Source organism: Protopterus annectens, chromosome 13.part0 (assembly GCF_019279795.1).
Source record: "Protopterus annectens isolate FY-2018-M chromosome 13.part0, PAN1.0, whole genome shotgun sequence".
Classification (NCBI taxonomy): domain Eukaryota; kingdom Metazoa; phylum Chordata; order Ceratodontiformes; family Protopteridae; genus Protopterus; species Protopterus annectens.
In genome coordinates this window covers 130,243,662-130,264,693 of record NC_056747.1, presented here as the reverse complement: position 1 = coordinate 130,264,693, position 21,032 = coordinate 130,243,662, and the positions used below count along the sequence as shown (strand labels likewise).

Below are 21,032 nucleotides of genomic sequence, written 5' to 3'. Positions count from 1 at the left end.
ATAAACTATGGCTGGTGTTATTGACACTGTGTTCTCTTCAGTTAAGGCTCAAGGGCATAACTTGGTAAAAAAAAAAAAGATCCCTGCCAACAGTGCAGTGAGTTTGGTCTGTACTATAGTGGTCTCTCCTGCAGTCCTTTTCTACCCAAAATAGATATATGCATGGAACAGGTTATCAGAATAGTTCATGCTACCATGACTTCATACATGACTTCGTAAACCAAATGTACAGAATTAAGCATCACACACACCTACACATATACACACACACACACACACACACACACACACACACACACACACACACACATATATATATATATATATATATATATATATATATAGAAATAGAGAGAGGGAGAAATATAAAATACTTTAAGAAGAAACTTACATTTTTCAGAAAGTGATTTTGATATTATGGATTGGGAAATTCATTCATTCATTCTTCTGAAATCCACTTTATTATCCTAGTTATGGGGTAACACGCACACACACGCACATACTCATATATTATATTCATACCTATGGGCAATTTCGGGTATCACCACTAATGAGTCGGTCTACAATTTACATTTATTGTATTACAACTTTATTCAAATATTGACTGAATTTTAAATTCTTCTGCCTTCTGAAATTATCCAACTGATTGCTAAATGCAGATAAAACATAAAGTACCATAGTCTTCCTAATCACATCAACCTCAGCCCACATGATAGTCTGTCTCTAAAAACCTTTGATGGGTCACACATTTAGACTGTTGATAAAATACATGTGTATTGAAAAAGTAAGTAAACTTGACAAACACAAATGATCTCTTCCAAAGTAAATAAGTCTCCAGTACCCTAACAGTCAAGCATGACTGCATTCCTACTGACAATCTCAATGTCCCTTTCCAAATTTACCTTTAGCCAGTCAGTAATAAAGAATGTTTCATAATGTTCTTTTATTGGTATTCAACTCACATAATCTACAACTGCTTTGCTTAGCTACCATTTTGCATACCTCACTATACAACACACACAAAAAAAAAAAAAAATGAAAGGGTCATAAATGATAAAGAGATAAATCTTCAACTTACTGAGGCATGCAAAAACAAAACTCCATGAAATACCACCAAAGTTATCTGCTCTAGTTACAGGTAAATTACACAGCCTATCATTATGTTCCTATAATATCACCCTGTTCCTATAATTGTAACAATACCATGTAATTATAAGCAATTAAATATCCAAATGAATATGGTAACATAATGTATTCTTCTGTGTGAAGAAGATGAATTCCCTTTCCTGCTACAATACATTGCTTACTTAATTCCTTAGCTTTCTCACATCTTTCCAAAGAACTACGGACATTACCAAATAATCTTCGAGCTACAGGCACAAGTATTGTTCTAAAGACAACTTTTCCCCTTTCTATTTTCTTTTAAACCATTCATAAATTCTCTGTCTCTCTATCTCTGCCCCCTCCCTTTGTCTAGCTCTCCTTGTTTTCCATATTACTTATCTACATTTTCTTATTTTTATAGAATCATTTAACTTGCTTCCTACCTACTGGCTTTCAAGAGTCTAAATTCTATAACCCATTACTGGAAATCACTACTCTGAATCGCCGTCACTGAAAATAACTTTCAAAGATAAATGAAGAAGTGTTCTTTTGCAGGGCAACTCCCCCATGCCTCCACATATATGGGATAGACATTCCATCAACATATCTCTATCTATCTTTATCTATATCTTTATCTATTTACCTATCTATTAATATCTGTCTCTAGCAATCTGTCAATATCTATCCATATATATCCATCTCTATCTCATTCTCTATCGCTGTCTGTTGTCCCTCTGTCTATCTATTTATTATCTATCTCTATCTCTAGCTATCTATTATGTATCTTTAGCTACATATTTCTATTATCTATTTATATCTCTCTATCTATTATCTCTTTATTTTTATCTGTCTAGTGTCTATCTCTATCTATTATCTATCCATCTATATATTATCTATCTATTATCTATCATATATCTATCTATCTATCTATCTATCTATCTATCTATCTATCTATCTATCTATCTATCTATTATCTATCTATCATTTATCTATCTAATCTATCTATTATCCATCTATCTATTATCTATCTATGTATCTATCATGTATCTATCTATCTATCTATCATCTATCAATTATCTATTATCTATTTACCTATCTATTAATATCTATCTCTAACAATCTGTCAATATCTATTAATATATATCCATCGCTATCTCTATCTCATTCTCCATCTCTATCTTTTGTCCCTTTGTCTATCTCTATCACTATCTATTATCTATTTCTATCTCTAGCTATCTATTATATATCTTTAGCTATCTCTTTCTATTATCTATTTATATCTCTCTATTTATTATCTCTCTATTTCTATCTGTCTAGTGTCTACCTTTATCTATTATTTATCTATCTATTATCTATCTACCTCGCTATCTATCTATTTATTGATTATCTATCTATCTATCTATCTATCTATCTATCATCTATCTATTATCTATCTATCTCATCTATTATCTATCTATAATCTATCTATTTATCTATTATCTATCTATCATATATCTATCTATCTCATCTATCTATCTATTATATATCTATTACCTATCTATTATCCATCTATCTATCTATCTAGTATCTATCTATGTATCTATCATCTGTCTATCATCTATTATCTATCTATCTATCTATCTATCTATCTATCTATCATCTATCTATTATCTATCATCTATCTATTATCTATTATCTATTTACCTATCTATTAATATCTGTCTCTAGCAATCTGTCAATATCTATTCATATATATCCATCTCTATCTCTATCTCATTCTCTATTTCTATCTTTTGTCCCTCTGTCTATCTCTATCGCTATCTAGCTATTATCTATCTCTATCTCTAGCTATATATTATGTATCTTTAGCTATCACTTTCTATTATCTATTTATATCTCTCTATCTATTATCTCTCTAATTCTATCTGTCTAGTGTCTACCTCTATTATCTATCTGTCTATTATCTATCTATCTATCTATCTATCTATCTATCTATCTATCTATCTATCTATCTATTATATATCTATCGATCAATCAATAATCTATCATCTATCTATTATCTATCTATCTATATATCATCTATCTCTCTATCATCTATCTATTATCTATCTATCATCTATTATCTATCTATCTATTATCTATCATCTATCTATCTATCTATCTATCTATCTATCTATCTATCTATCTCATCTATCCGTTATCTATCTATCTATGTATCTATCATCTATCTATCATATATCTATATATGTATCTATCTATCTTTCGATTATCTATCATCTATCTATCTATCTATCTATCTATCTATCAATCTATCTATCTATCATTTATCTATCTATTTATCCATTATCTATCTATCTATCTATCTATCTATCTATCTATCTATCTATCTATCTATATGTCTATCTATCTATCTATTATCTATCTGTCTATTATTTATTTATTTATTTTTATGTTTATTTTATTTTACATTTGTTGACCGGGCTAGTCTAACTGGATATATGTCCATTTTCAGTAGAAGACCAGGGAGATAAGCTCCAAGAGAATTTAAGAACAAAAAATTCTAGTACAATACATAAACAAAGGATGGCAGTTCAATTACATAACTATCTAACAAACTTATCACATATGCAAAGAAAAAGTCAACAAGACAAGGTCAGGTAAATACAGAAACTAAATAAAAATCTAAAATTAAGAAAATATCAACAGAAAATATCTATCCATCTATCTATCATCTATCTATCTATCTATCTATCTATCTATCTATTATCTAGCTATCTATCTATGTATCTATCATCTATCTATCTATCATCTATCTATTATATATCTAGTATCTATCTATCTATCTATCTATCTATCTATCTATCTATCTATCTATCTATCTATCATCTATCTATTATATATCTAGTATCTATCTATCTATCTATCTATCTATCTATCTATCTATCTATCTATCTATCTATCTATCTCATCTGTCTATTATCTATCTATTATCTATCTATCTATCTATCTATCTATCTATTATCTATCTACTATCTATGTATCTATCATCTATCATATATCTATGTATCTATCATCTATCTATCTTTCTATTACATATCATCTATCTATCTATCTATCTATCTATCTATCTATCTATCTATCTATCTATCTATCTATTATCTATCTATCATCTATCTATTATCTATCTATCTATCTATCTATCTATCTATCTATCTATCTATCTGTCATCTAGCTATTATCTATTATCTATCTATCAATCTATCTATCATTTATCTATCTATCTATTTATCCATTATCTATCTATCTATCTATCTATCTATCTATCTATCTATCTATCTATCTATCTATCTATCTCTCTGTCATCTATCATCTATCTGTCTATTATTTATTTATTTATTTTTATTTTATTTTACATTTGTTGACCGGGCTAGTCTAACTGGATATATGTCCATTTTCAGTAGAGGCCCGGGGAGATAAGCTCCAAGAGAATTTAGTAACAAAAAATGCTAGTACAATACATCAACAAAGGATGGCAGTTCAATTACATAACTATCTAACAAACTTATCACATATACAAAGACAATCTCAACAAGACAAGGTCAGGTAAATACAGAAACTAAATAAAAATCTAAAATTAAGAAAATATCAACAGAAAATATCTATCTATCTATCTATCTATCTATCTATCTATCTATCTATCTATCTATCTATCTATCTATCTATCTATCTATCTATCTATCTAGTATCTATCTATCTATCTATCTATCTATCTATCTATCTATCATCTATCTATCTATTATCTATCTATCTATTTATCTATCTATGTATCTATCATCTATCTATCATCTATCTATCTATGTATCTATCATCTATCTATCTATCTATCTATCTATCTATCTATCTATCTATCTATCTATCTATCTATCTATCTATCATCTATCTATTATCTATCTATCTATCTATCTATCTATCTATCTATCTATCTATCTATCTATCTATTATCTGTCTATCTATTATCTGTCTATCTATCTGTCATCTAGCTATCTATTATCTATTATCTATATATCTATCATTTATCTATCTATCTATCTATCTATCTATCTATCTATCTATCTATCTATCATCTATCTATTATTTATTTACTTATTTTTATTTTATTTTACATTTGTTGACCGGGCTAGTCTAACTGGATATATGCCAATTTTCAGTAGAGGCCTGGGGAGATAAGCTCCAAGAGAATTTAGTAACAAAAAATGCTAGTACAATACATTAACAAAGGATGGCAGCTCAATTACATAACTATCTAACAAACTTATCACATATACAAAGAAAATCTCAACAAGACAAGGTCAGGTAAATACAGAAACTAAATAAAAACCTAAAATTAAGAAAATATCAACAGAAGATATATATACATCTATCTATCTATCTATCTATCTATCTATCTATCTATCTATCTATCTATCACCTATCTATTATATATCTAGTATCTATATATCTATCATCTATCTATCTATCATCTATCTATCTATTATCTATCTATTATCTATCTCTCATTTATCTATCTATTATCTATCTATCATCTATCATCTATCTATGTTATCTATCATCTATCATCTATCTATCGTATCTTATCTATCTAATATATCTATCTATCATCTATCTATGTATTATCTATCTATCTATCTATCCATTATCTATATATCTATTATCTATCTATTGATTATATATCTATTATCTATCATCTATCTACCTATCATCTATCTATCTATCTATCTATCTATCTATCTATCTATCTACCTATTATCTATCTATCTATCTATCTATCTATCTATCTATCTATCTGTCTATCTAACTATTATCCATCTATCTATCTATCTATCTATCTATCTATCTATCTATCTATCTAATCATCTATCTGTCATCTATCTATCTATTTACTATCTATCTATCTATCTATCTATCTATCTATCTATCTATATATCTTTCTATCTATTTATCTATCTATCCATCTATCTATGATCTATCTAGCTAGCTATTATCTATCTATTTATATATTTATATATCTATCTATTATCTATTTATCTATCTATTATCTATCTATCTATCTATCTATCTATCTATCTATCTATCTATCTATCTATCTATCTATCTCAGCTCTGGTGTTACACAACAGTGAGGAAAATGGCAACCTCAGTGATCACTGAATGTGCTTTTCAGTGATATTGTGATATTCAGTCATTCTTTCTCTTTCTCTCTATACACACATGCACGTATATTTATGAGTGCAATCACCAAGGACAAATGGACAAAAGAGCAAATGGTCTTTTTCTTTTGTTTTTCTGTGTGCTGGCTTGCTTCATGTGCAAGATCATAGTACAGAGGGATCTGAGAATTTGTTCTTTCCCCATTGTTGTGCGATTTCAGAGTTGGTATATACACACACACACACACACACACACACACACACACACACACACACACACACACACACACACACACACATATTATATATATATAGCTAGCAGGGGCTGTGGGGGTGTCAGGGGCTTGCTCTTTCTTGCATAAAATAACATTTTTTACTCAGTGATTTTTGATTCAATTTGAAAAGATTGATCTTTGTGTTCACAAAGCCCCCTGCCCCCCTTAGTAATGTGTGCTAACCCTAATTCTACCCCTGCCCCTAACCTTAACGTGCATCAGTAATGCATGCTAACCCTAACCCTACTCTACACCTAAATTTAAAAAAAAAATACCCATAACACAAGTCTGTTTCCTTTTTGATATACTGTATGTAAGTGTGGTATACTAGTGATGTAATAACTGGTTGACTTGTTTTGGTTGCTGTTTTATGTGTTGAACAAGAAACATAAAAAAAAAAACAATCATTATATAATAAATATGGGTTCCTATTGGAACATCGCATTTTCAATTGTTCGAATCACTAAAGGTCGACCTTTAATGATCAAACAATTGAAAATTCAAAATGTTCAAACTGAACATAAAAAAAAAAAAAGTAAAGGGTGTAGCCAGGGGGAAAGTCCCCCTGCACCCCCACATTGGGGGCTGTGCCCCACACACCCCTGTTACTTAAATATACAAACTCCGAGATTGCACTACAGTGTAGGAAATGGAAATCATCCCTTTCCGCACTGTAGTTCAGTTCATTAAAGTGTGATTTCAGAGTTGGTATATTTAAGTAGTGGGGGGTGCAGGGGGGCTTGCCCCCCTGCTTTAACCCATCAGGGTATGTCTTTTTTTTTTTTTTTTAATTTGGAAGTTACGGAACTTCAATCATATGGTGTCGACCATATGGTAATCGAAGTTCCGTAACTTCGATTTTCTAATAGGTAACCAATAAATATATATACACATTTATATGTAGCAAGGGGTGTAGGGTGTAGTTTTCTTTTTTATTCTTCTTTTGCAGATCAGACATTTGGTTTTGATTATCTTTAGTTCTCTAAAAAATAATTTACCTTCCCTCTAATTGTGCAGTTACTGGAGAAATATACAATAGAAATCAAAAAAGTTGCAATCCAAAAAATAAATTTCTTTTTTCTTGTCTGAATCCTAAAAGTACTTGCTAACAAGCTTCCCCCAGTGCCATCTTTTCCACTCATTTCCTTTTCCACAACTCTGTTTGCAATGTTCATACCTTTCTACTCTTTTTTTTTCTCTCCTGACATCTTGTAAGAGCTTTTTCGTAGAGCCATTCATACAATTGTATAAATTAAATACTTACTAAAATGATTTATCTATAGATTATTATGATGCATACAGAAGATATAAAACATGTTTTTGTACTCTAGAAATGAATGCAACTTTGAATTAGATTTTTGCTTAACTTCTGTGTAGGTTTGTGACCTGTGAAATCAATGTAACTGTGGATTTGTTTTTTTAACTTCTGTGTAGGTTTGTGACCTGTGAAATCAATGTAACTGTACATTTGGTTTTTAACTCCTGTGTAATCTTGCACTACTGGCTCCTAGATCATGGCTGAAAAGGCTCATATACCAGCCTCTCCAGCCAGTTAACAAAGTATAAATAAATTATAAAAATAGCCACACTGATAAATAATTAAAATATTCACATTGATTTGTCTTCAACCAAAAGAACATTTTCAAGGTTTATTCTTTTACCCAATGCATACTTTTTAGTTTCAAGCTCCCTGTCCAAAGCAGCTACCTACTCCTGCTTCAAGCATTTTCCATGATATAAATGCTCTAACTACTCTAGTCTAGTCTACACTTGTCTTGCAACACTATACCTTCTATTTAACATGTCATTTATGATCCATATCACCACCTACCGAGTTTAGAAATATGAATACGCCTCATAAAATTTGCATACAGTTTGACAATATTTTACTTACTGAATTGTTGATTGACTTTAATTTATTTATCCTTTGTTGACTAGCTTAGGCCTATTAAACCATTGTAATTCCCCCTCTCTACAGTACCCTCTTTCAACATTATCAAAAAATTTAGACCTGGTTCTGGTTGGAATGTTGACAGGCTAACACCAGTTTTTCTGTGCTCTGCTATTTTATTTACGTTCTGACATGAAATTATATTTCTAAGTTTTCTTATTTGGAATTTTTGACAAAATACTAATATTCTGAACTATTCTTGAAGATAACAGCAACATTTTTTTTTACTTTTAATATTTTCCTGCCAAACATTTGCTCAGAAGATCCTTCAATGGAAAACAGAATGAGTCACACAAAATTGAACTCTCACGAGTCTCTTTTGAGAAAGGACTTTCAGGCTGTATTAACAAACATACAATATCTTTCACTGAAAATGGAAAAAATAGACAAGTTGGACAACTTTAAAGAAAAATGTTTCAAGCAAATAGAACAAATACAGGAATCTTTTAATCAGTGGAAAGCTCAAATATCAGTACTAGAAGTCTGATTAAATGACATGGAAGGGAGCTTAGCAGAGGAAGAAAAGAATGTTGAATTCCTTCTGAGACAAACACTTTACTTTTAGATAAAATAGATGACTTGGAAAATAGGTCCCAGAGGAACAACATCCGCATCTTTGGCTTACCTGAGAAGACAGGAGATGGTAATATGACAAGCTTTTTAACATCTTATAGGTTCATAGGTGTTTACTAGGCTGACGACCACAAGGGCCTTTATAAGCCTAGCCATGCAGCCCAAATCTTTGACAAGTTCTGATACGCTTGATAAATGTAAGCATGGGCCTCAGAGATGAACTATTTACAGGTTACCTGTTTGCATTAGAGACAGGTAGCAAACCAAGGATGACTTCTGGTTTCCCATCCAATTGTCTAAGTTGCACTGGAATTGGGTTAGGGAGGAACTCTGATTCACATGAATGGGGAGACTGTTCCATAGACGGGGTAGCCTTTGGGATACATACCTATCTCTCCAGCATGTCCTATTTATGTCAGAGGCAAGGTTTAAGTCTTTAGAATGTGTAATTTTGGTACTGTTTGATTTGTGGATATGCAGGAAGTTCATCAGACTGGGGTCTGACAATGCCCTGTATGCCAGGCATAGATCTCCTCTCAAAAGCCTGTAGGAGACAGAATACAGAGATAGGCCCTTGAGGCAGTCTGCATAGGGCATATTACTTATGCCCTGTTTTCTTTTAGTGAGGAACTTCTGTGGACATCTCAGTTGTTGGATATGCCTGTTTAGGTACATACTAAAGGGGGCATTGTACTCAATGATAGGTCTGATGAATGCTGAATACAGTGGAACAATGACTTCCATGGACTCAGATGCCATAACTTTGTTTATAAGTTGCTTGCCGACCTAAGGCTCTTGATTTACCTGAAGCAGTGTCCTATGGAACTGAAAGAGCCCATAGACCTTCGACTGCTCCTGCTGCATCTAAAAATAATCCATCATCAAGATTTACTATTGTAAAGTTCTCTTCTACACAAGACAAAGAACTAATTCTAAAAACTGCCTGGACAAAATCTCCCATCAAATTAGGGGGCAAAACAATAAGGTTTGATAATGATTATTTGACTACTGTGATGTCTAAAAGAAAAAAAACTTTCTTCCTTTGATTAAAGAACTAAAGAAGAAACAGATCAAGGTACATCTGCTTTTCTCAGCCAGGCTTAAGATATTTCTTTTGGATGACATTAACATCTTTGATGACTTAGACAATTCCATACCTTTCTAAAGTCATAACTGACCTGGTAGAACATATGGAATGGAATAATAACTCTTTGAAAAGACAGGCAGAAAGAAATAACTGGAAAACAAATAAAAGAAAGAATAAACTAAAAGAAAAAATACTTATTTTTAAATAATTTAATAGCATGTTTATCTAATTAATAAGAAGACTATTACTAATTACAAATAATTCTTACTAGTATGCTTATAGCTTTGAGGGAGACCTGAATGCACCCTAAAACAAGTCAATTATTATTAAACTAATTTCATTTTTTTTTATTTTATAGTTTAAAATTAATAATTAAAATGTGTTCAAATATGTGGGTACTTGATTATATGCACTGGCATATATATACATATATAAACAATATAAAGATATAATTGACTTTGAAGAATAACATTTTTCATTTTATAGCTTTCAAAACTGATTAGACTTCATACAGGTTTCCTCTAATCAGTAATTGCAAATATGTAGTAATATATGTAAATAACTGAATCATTTATTAGGTCTTTCAAACTCACAGTAAAATGCTATGCTACATAGCACATCCCCCTCCCCCTGTTTATCTATAATGGTATTACATTAATCAGTAAATGGTGAAAAGAAACGAGAAGAACATAATTCACTGTTACACACTATATTTTTAATCAGTAAATGGTGAAAAAAAAACAAGAGAAGAACATAATTCACTGTTACACACTATATTTTTAGGATTTATAGTCTCTTTAATAAGCAAAGCAGAATATAATTCCAACAGTAACCAGGTACCTCTGCAAAAACACAAAACAAATCCTAAGAATAAAAGGCAGAGGCAGCAGTCGGTCCCTTCAGCTGATTTATTACAAGACAACACACAAAGCGCTACAAGGCTTCTTCAGATGTATAAAAGCAAAAGCAACACACCATTCTTATATTCTTAATTAGCTAGTCAGCTGATTAAGAAAAACTCTTAAAAAGCACCAAAGAAAATTGTGACATAAACAGTAACCCAACTAGTAAAATATATAAAAATATATCATACAAAAACCACATTTCATAAAAAATATTATTAAAACATATTATAAATACAATACATATAAAATACAGATTTCTACCACATTAATGGTGTTTTCAGGATGGGTCTAATTGGTATAGTCTCATGGTCTCCATGTCGCTGTAACTCATAATCTCACACCTTGCTACAGCCTCCAGGTTCAATCTTTGAACCTCCCAGTCTCACCCCCTCAAGTTCTGGTATCACATCCCTCAAGTTCTCATAACATAAAGGTGTGTTATTCATTCGTGTCTTTGTTGTGTTTTGTAAAGCATGTCTTGTTTTACCCTTCTTAATATGGTATAGGTGTTGCCTATAGTATGGTACTTAATGACCTGTCTTTCCCGTAGAATTTACTCTGTACTTTGCAAGTAGCAGGTAAACCACATGTGATATCACACCTTGCACCACCACTAGTGTATAACCACACGTTAATACTGGATGTAGAAACTCCATATCTTGATTTATAGAATTCCATAAACTGGTATCTAGTGCATGGTTTAGTCCTGGTGTATCCTCGGTCCTGATTTGGTCTCTGGGATTTACAAAATTTTTGGTCTGGTAGCGACTTCTTGACCACGCTTCTAAACTGTGGATGTGTTCCTGTCAAACTTTGCTAACTTATTTATCAGATGTCAAGATATTCCAATGCTTGCCTATGATGTCTGTGCAGTATCTTATATCTGATGTCTAGCTAAAATTTATTTTAAGTAAGTGTGAGATTTGTTCTATTGACCCTGTTTGCTTAATCACTCTCTACTTGTTCAGAAATAGGGTCTAGCTCTAAATAGTCTAGAGTTCTACACTGTCTCTGTGCTGATTGACAAGTTTCTGGTGCCTTTCTCTGCTAGTTCTATATTTATCTTGTGTTATTTATTCAAAATCTGTTTCTCCTACATTCAATCTAGAGGCCTGTTAAAGCCCGATTCTGTCTAACATTTTCAAAATGTATTGAGGGTGCATTATATCTTTTTCTTAGTAAACTGTTCATGCTGACCTTCTAAAGTAAAACTGTCTTAATGCCATTAAGTTCTTGTATACTAGAGACATCTAAAAGCTAACTAGTACATAGACAGTTCATCTTGAATTTAAGAAACATGAGAAAGCTTGTTGAAGCATTAATATAGTCTACAAACATCATTAAAGCATTAGCTACCTAGTCTACAAACATGTTAGCCTCTCCTAAACCCCCACCATGCATCGATTTGCATGTGAAAGAGAGCAAAAAGCCTGTAAACAAAAAAATGTTAGTTACCAATGTCCAAATGGAACAAGACAATTTTGTCTTGGGGAAGACTTAAAGATGAGCAATATTTTGGCAGGCCCCAATGAATGACCTCTTCCTTTATTTTGCGGGGGGAGGCAGCTAATGATGTTGATGTCTATGTCTTACGACTCGCCGATTCCTGTGAACTGTTCGTGACGAGTGAACTGTTGAATCTCTTTCAAGAACTTAATATTCGTGTGACGCTAAAATGTTGGGAAGGATGTGCATTTCTTTGGTTGAAGGCGTGCGCCCTCGACTCACCGTTTTTGAAAAAAGCGCAGGTCGAGCTTCATAGGCCTTTGGGTGTGGTGACAGACACGTGGGCGCGCCAGGTCAAGACAAACAGGGCTGAAAAGAGATTTTGTGAACAACTAGACAAGATAAATATAGGTGGAGCTATGACCAGAAAGTTTTCAACTTCAAGTGGAGGTGATTTGTGCGATGAGAGACACAGAAACAGGTCTCCGCAACCGGCAAGGTGTTTGCTACTGAAAGTAGCAGACCTGCACCAATAGTCGTGAGCGAGCATTGGTGTCTTTAGCGTCTGATTTAGCTATTAACGAAACATTATACATACATCCGGTTACTGAAAATGAAGTGGAACTAAGCGGCGACTGCGCATAAATGAGAGACAAATCAGGACTTTATACTAAGAACCAGTGCAAGTGTGTATTCACGTAGTTTTGCGCTGCTTGCGCAAGTGTGCGATGGAATTCTGTGTGGGAAAGACAACAATGAGGATGAGATCGGGATCAGCCTATGCCCATATAAGAGGGTGAATGTGCTCGATAACGCACAAACTACAAAAAGAACTGCGATGATCACAACACTGCTTATTTATGGTATTAGGCAAATGTTATGAGCGGTGTTGAGTTGGTGATGAACCTGAATGGTGTGCGTAATTGATTTTACGGTATTTTTATGCTGTTTGCCGTTGCTGACCGACATGGTCTTAATTTCTTTGTACCATTGAGACCATCCGAAAAATAGACCATTACGAGGTAGAATCTGTTACATTTATGTGGTTTTATGTAAGATGTATATTTGTAATATTGCTGTCATATCGTCGCTGAAGAAACTTTTGCTGCTATTCTTTGGATTTATAGTCTCTTTTGTTATATATTACTAAGTTCTCACATATAAATGAACTGAACTCAAAGCAACAATAATAATCATAATGGAGAGGGCGTGTTCGTTTCATGTCCTCCGTAAGCATTGCTTGCATGGTTTGATGCTTATTGTTGGTAATGGGAATGCATATAAGGTGACTAACTTAAATTGTTGGTTAAAATATAACTAGAAGAACAATATTAAGCAAGCAGCATAACATAAGTAAATGAGGGGGGAAGGGAGGAGAGAGAAACATGGATGATTGACTCCTGCTACAATATACTAGGTTAAGTAGCTTAAAGCTTGTTAGAGTTTAACAGGATGCATTTGCGATAAATGACTTTTTTCTTTCTTTCTTCTTTCCCTCTCATTATCTTAACTACCTGAACTAGAGATTGTGGTGAACTTTAAGAAACCTACTCATATGTGCTTCTCAATAAATGATGGATGGTTACACTTTTTACTTTACATAAAAGGAATGGGGAAGATTGCAGTTTATGAAGCTGTAAACTTAAATGTATAAATTCAGATTAATAGTTACAGAAACTGTGTGAGAACTGTGTATGTTTAGTATAGTGACAGTGTTATACTTTGCAAGTCAAATGAATAGTTTGCCATACATATTTTCAGACCTGTGAAGGGAAAAGAAAAAAGTAGCTTGAGCACTTACTGGGTGAAGCTTTAGTCCACATAAAAACTCTGATTTCCTGCTGAGATTACAAACAAGTCAATACAAAATTATACAGATAAATTAAAAGACATGCTTGAAGGAAATGTCTGACAGCTATGCTTAATGTCACACTTTAAAGCAGCAGAGGTCATAACCTCGAACAACTTAAAGAGATATATGTATATATTTCCGAAGCTTTTATTTAAGTTACAAAATTTAAATAAAAAAATAAAGAAATTGCAGACTAGATTTTATTTTTAACTAAAGGCTTTGTTTTTCTGTATTGACTCCTTGGATGTGCAGTAGCAAGCCCTGCCCAACACCCAGCACCAGGTGATGTTTTACTAAATTCATAAATAAACATCTAGATATTTTACTTGTCCGGATGGATATTTATCCAAGATTGTTAGCTTGTGGAAAGTAGATACTGTGGACTTACTAATTTAATAAAGAGACACAGGGCAAAGAAAATAACTAATGTTACATGACAGGACTTCAATTTACATGGAGTTTCTGGTGTTATACGTATGAGACATTAGATAGCTATGAAAAGGGTACAGACAATCCATCTGTGTGCATGTTTTAAAAACTGATATGCAGATAGGGTAACATTTTCTAAACAAAAAATACGTATTGGAGGGAAAAGAAACAAATAATTTAAGACAGATATTCTCAGAAATGCAGTCTATGGTTACTTGTAGCATGTACTTTATTTTTTCTAACAAATGTTTGACTTGTTTTGCAGATGCATTGTGGAAAGCTTTTGTCATAAGTGCGTGCTGGGGTCTAACTATGATGATAGCATGCTATTAGTCAAGTACGGCAGTTAAATGGCTGCTTTCTTTTCATTTGCCTCATCACCATCATCAGCCCCCTTTTTCCCACTTTTCTACATGGGGTCGGGGATCGTATTAACTGTCGCCAACTCTCTCGATTCAGTGCCACACTCCTGCCTTCTTCAACACTCATGCCTGACTGTCGCAGATCTTCTTTCACTCAATCCATCAACCTCTCTGCTGGACATCCTCGCTTCCTCTTACCTTCTTCCTGTCGGTCCCAAATCTTCCTCACCAGATTGTCTTCTGCTTTTCTACACGTGCCCAAACCACCGTAATCTGTTCTCTTTGATCTTTCCTGCAATTGGAGCTACTTTGGCTTCTGCTCTTATGTCCTCATTTCTTTGTCTGTCCCACAGTGTGCATCCTACCACCTTTCTCAGGCACTTCATTTCCATCACCTCTAGCTTCTTCAACTGTTCTGCCTTTACTGCCCAGGCTTCTGTACCATACAGTAGTACTGGTCGCACCACTGTCATACACCTTACTTGTCAGTTTCTTATGCATTCTTCTGTCATAGACTACACCTGATACTCTATGCCAGTTGGCTGCAGCCCCTCTGATTCTAGCTTTGACCTCTTCATTCAGACTACCCTTCTCCTCAACTACCCCTCCCAGATACCTGAAGCTGTTTACCTGTTCCACTATTTTCCCTTCTATCTCTATTCTCAGCTTTTCATTTGCCTATTAAAGTGAAATAACTATTATTCACATACCTTACAGGTGAACCTCATTATGAGAAACATTCCTGATTTTAAGATGTATCAAGTCATATTACTTGATCAGAACTTTTCAGAAGTTTAACTTAAATTTCAGCCATTATGTGAGCTTAATTCTCAACCTTCAAACACAAAAAGGTTGGACAAAGTCAAAACATAATGGAGGAACAATGGCCCAAAAACAGAGACATGGGGGATACAGGGGCAGCCCCCTTGCAAACATGAAAAATACTACATACAATATGAAATTTTACTGCCCCCTCAATGAATATCCATCTAGATGGTGAAGCAAATCTGCATGGTATGTCAATCATGTGTCGTTTGCATAAGACATCACAACCATTTGTCATGTCAATCACTCAGGCCACGGCCACTTTTGTGCAAACCTACCTTGGGGTTAATGCAGTAGAACATTGCCAAGGAGAATACAACAACAGGGAAATGCAAGAATATACTGTCAGCCGTAATGACATTATAAGCTGACTGCTCATATGCATAATTCATCAGTAAGAAGAGCTTCTTCAGTAACAATATATCTGGAGGTGGAAATTGTAACAGGATATTACATTCATTTTAGGATACAAATATATTAGATATTATTACGATGCCCATAGAGAGATGGCATGAAATGATTTACAGTACAGAGAACCAAATAATTTTACATGTCTACTGTAATGAGTATAATTAGAGTCCTACTCTGTAACAGTAACTGGTGCTCTATAGATATATAGTCCTACTCTGTGACAGTAACTGGTGCTCTATAGATATATAGTCCTACTCTGTAACAGTAAATGGTGCTCTATAGATATATAGTCCTACTCTGTAGCAGTAACTGGTGCTCTATAGATATATAGTCCTACTCTGTAACAGTAACTGGTGCTCTATAGATATATAGTCCTACTCTGTAACAGTAACTGGTGCCCTATAGATATATAGTCCTACTCTGTAACAGTAACTGGTGCTCTATAGATATATAGTCCTACTCTGTAACAGTAACTGGTGCTCTATAGATATATAGTCCTACTCTGTAACAGTAACTGGTGCTCTATAGATATATCAGAAGAATAATATGGGATTGAAGTGTGAGACTCATAAAACAACATGTATGCGATGGCTGAAAGGCAGTTACACTGTACTATTAATTTCATATTTTGAGTAGAAAAATGAACAGTAAAACTTATAACATCTATTAAAACACATGCAATAAAACATAGATGTTACAAAGAAAAGATGGGACATGTTGTTTTGTAAACTATAAAGATAAGGAAGCAAGATACATAATAATACACGGAGATGCATCTCTAAAACTTAAGTTTATCTAAATAGTTTCATCATATGTATATAAAACATACAATCCTACTTTTATTGCAGATTTGCTTAAGTTCTAATGCATTATAAATAGGTAATTAAGTAATAGTTTAACTTAGATAATATCTTGTAACAAATGGCCGTTGCTTATTTACTTGCTACTTCAACTATAGTTAGCTTTGATATGTAATTTTGAAAGTTAAGATTTTTAGAGGTTCCATTTCACAGCAAATCAGTTCTTAGACAGTTTCAACATTACCACCTCTTGTTGACATCACATAAGAGATGACAAACCTCCCTACATAGCAAACATCAGTAATAGAGAATAATAACATCTAACACACTGATGAGTCTATTTCAAAGGAAAGTAGAGTGTCATCTATAATATGCACCTGATTTTACAGTTCTAGGTACCTGATGCAACACATGGAGGTTACTTTCACAAATTTATAGACATATTTATTAAAATTCTCTAAATAGTTGTAACATCAATGTGTTTTATATATAGCATGTGGCAAGACATCAGTTTTATATTTTTCATGGATGTAACAACACTGTGTATTTCAGAGATACTCACATACTAAGTATATATTATATATACATTGCTTTGAGTGACTAGACTACACAGAAATAACACACATTTTAAGCTAATTGTATAATTATTTTAAAGAAGGAAAGAGACTGAAAAAAGGGAAGGAGGGGGGAGGGGAAGAAAGAGAAAAATTATATATTTTATTGCAATATTTGTGATCAAAATCTTAACCTGAAACATGAACAAATACTAAGTCTATGAGTGTCACTTTATGAGATATTCCTTTTCTTTGTTACATGGCAACCTTTAGATAAGTACATGTGTATATTTGTAAACATAAGTAAATATCAGAGATTAGAGGGGTCTCATTTGTGCTCATCAGAAAAATCCAAAAAGGAACAGATACATTTCATAATAAAAATGCCCAAGTGATGAATTAAAAGTTAAATAAGTTATTTACTTGCTTATATAAAGATTTTCTATTTGTAATCAAAATATTTGGATGTGCATTACTGAACTTTACACTAGACTGATTATAGAATTATTGGAGGCAGAATTCTGAATCGTGACACTTCCTGATGTAAATATACTGCAAACTCTATAAGTTAGAAATAATATATTTTCTCATGTTGTGACTTTACAGTAAACAAAGCTTATTTAGTCATAACTTTACTAAATAGCAGGTAAATTTCTTGATTACTTATTTTGTTTGATTAGAAGAGAAGGATAGTTTGGATAGTTTCACTATTAAAGCCAGGAGTACTAGACTCCATGGAGGGAAGGAGGGGTGAAAGAATTTTTTGTTTAAAGCTCAGTATAATCTATTGCTTTTTTATGGATATCTACACATTTTGTGAATACCAGTGTACTTAATATTACTAACATAAATAGATTTGAAATGATTAAGAGAAGTATATCATAGATAAGTGGTATAACAAAATCAATACATCTGAAAGTTAGAAGCATATTTATTGTCTATTTACTAATAGATATAGTATGGTGCAATTTAAAAGCATTTCGATTAATATAAAAGGTCTCAATAATGGTTGCAAGAGAAGTAATTTAAATAAGTTTCTAAATTTACATACGCCACAGGTTGTCTTCCTTCAAGAAACACATTTACTACAAGAAGTTATAAATAGGCTTAACACAAAACAATGTGTAGTTTTGAGTTGTTCTCAATATAAAAAGAAAAAGAGGGGGGTGGCCATATTATGGAAAAATACTTCACCTTTACCTAATATAATAAGTACGTATAAAGATGATAAAGGTATGTTCTGCTCATTAGTAATTGAAATTAATGGAAGTTTCTATACCCTTATAAATGTTTACTGGATTCCAGGTATTGGTGTAAAAATGGTTAAGCAACAACTAGAAAAGATAATACAACACTTGAAAGGTAGTATAATTATGACCAGATATTTTAACTGCATACTAAGAGATGAAGATTCTAATATCATAAAAAACGAAGAATACTACCTTCAGCAAAAGAATTTAAAATGTTTGTAGATTCAATTTTAGATTAAATATATTAATGAATTCTCAGACCCAGATTCTCTTTTTATACCTACTTTTCTCATAGCGATAGATCTCAGTCAAGAATAGATACAGCATATATTTCCAATAATTTAGAGTAAAGTAAAGGCAATTTCATGCCTACTTTCAGATCATAATACCATGACTTTTGACTACAACTGAATACCAATAAAAATCTATAAAAAGGATACCAGCATACATAACAAACTTAAAGGATTTTAAATATTTCTATAATGAGATTAAAACAATTTTAGAAATCAATTACAGAGAGGATGTGTCTGAAATGGTTACCTTCATTTGACTGAAAGCTCATTTGACTGACACTCATTTGACTGAGACCAAATGACTGAAACTTCATTTCACTGACACTTCATTTGACTAACAATTAGTACTGGCAATGTCTAGGACACTGTAAGGCAAGTAAAAGGAATATGTCCTTTTCCCCACTGTAGTGCAACCCTGGAGTTAGTATATATAGTTAGGGTGTGGGGGGCATAGCTCCCCACTTAGTTTCATGTTATATTCTCTGCTTTTGGTTTTATATTGTTCAGCAAAACCAAAGTAAGTGTGGGGCTGTGCCCCCACACCCCCAACTATATATACTAACTCCAGGGTTGAACTACAGTGGGGAAAAGGACATATTCCCTTTACTTACCTTACAGTGCTCTAGACACTGCCAGTACTAATTGTCAGTCAAATGAACTCTCGGTCAAATGAAGTGTCACTGCAATGAAGTTTCAGTCATTTGGTCCGACTAAAATGTTTGTCAGTCAAATGAGCTTTCAGTCAAATGAAGGTAACCCATCTGAAATATATGTATGGTATGCCTTAAAAGCTTATTTAAATAGAAGAATAAAAAACTGGTATGCCCTTAAGAAAAAGAAATGTGATAAGACCTGATAGAAATACAGGGAAAACTGATAAATTACAACAGAAAAGTCATAAAAGTCAAGATAAAATGTTGAAAGAAGTAGATGAGCTAAAAACAAGTATTTGGAGGTCTTAAATCATAAAACGATGATAAATGTAGAGAAGATCAAGTAAATTAACTGTACCATGAAGCCTAAATCTATGTATAAATTAGTTTCCAGGGCAAAATAAATCAATAAGTCCAATCATATTAAAGAAATATATTTGCTTGGACGTAAGAGAAATGTAACATATGTAGATGACTTTTTAAAGATGGGCTGAAATTAAAAGTCAAATTAAGATTGTATGTGCTGTTTTTATAAACAACGGATTTGACTGAGAAAGCATCTATGTATACAGTGTAAACAGATATGTTGTATGACCTACATGTTACTATATTGACTACAATGTATAACACTCACTTATGGTCATGTTGTAAAAATGGAAGTGATTGTACTTTATATAAATGTAAAATGAAAATAAAAATTATTGAAAAAAAAAAGTCAAATTAAGAAACTAAAACTGAGCAAAGCACCTGGTAATGATGGCATAATATTGGAATTATATAAATTACTTCCAAAACAAGTTCTACAATTACTTCCAAAAGAAGTTCTACACATTCTACATTAAGTCTTTATAACAGTTAAAGATCTAACAAAAGCACTGCCATCCTGGAAGTACACACTTATTTCCCCAATATTAAAGGCAAATAAAAATCCAGCAGAATGTTCCTCATATAGACTAATCACAGTTTTAAATATTGATTATAAAATATTCATGGCTATATATGCTGCTAGGTTACAGCAATTTCTATTTTTAGCTTCTCCACATATTTGGGTTTCTAATACCATGACGAAAATGGACC

At 32.7% G+C, this 21,032-nt stretch overlaps 1 protein-coding gene across 1 annotated transcript in view; it reads right to left on the bottom strand.

The window, feature by feature from the left end:
• The window catches only part of LOC122817653 (disintegrin and metalloproteinase domain-containing protein 10-like), a 1,242,151-nt gene that overhangs the window by 257,889 nt on the left and 963,230 nt on the right, over window positions 1–21,032 (bottom strand). The gene's annotated exons all lie outside the window — the stretch shown is intronic.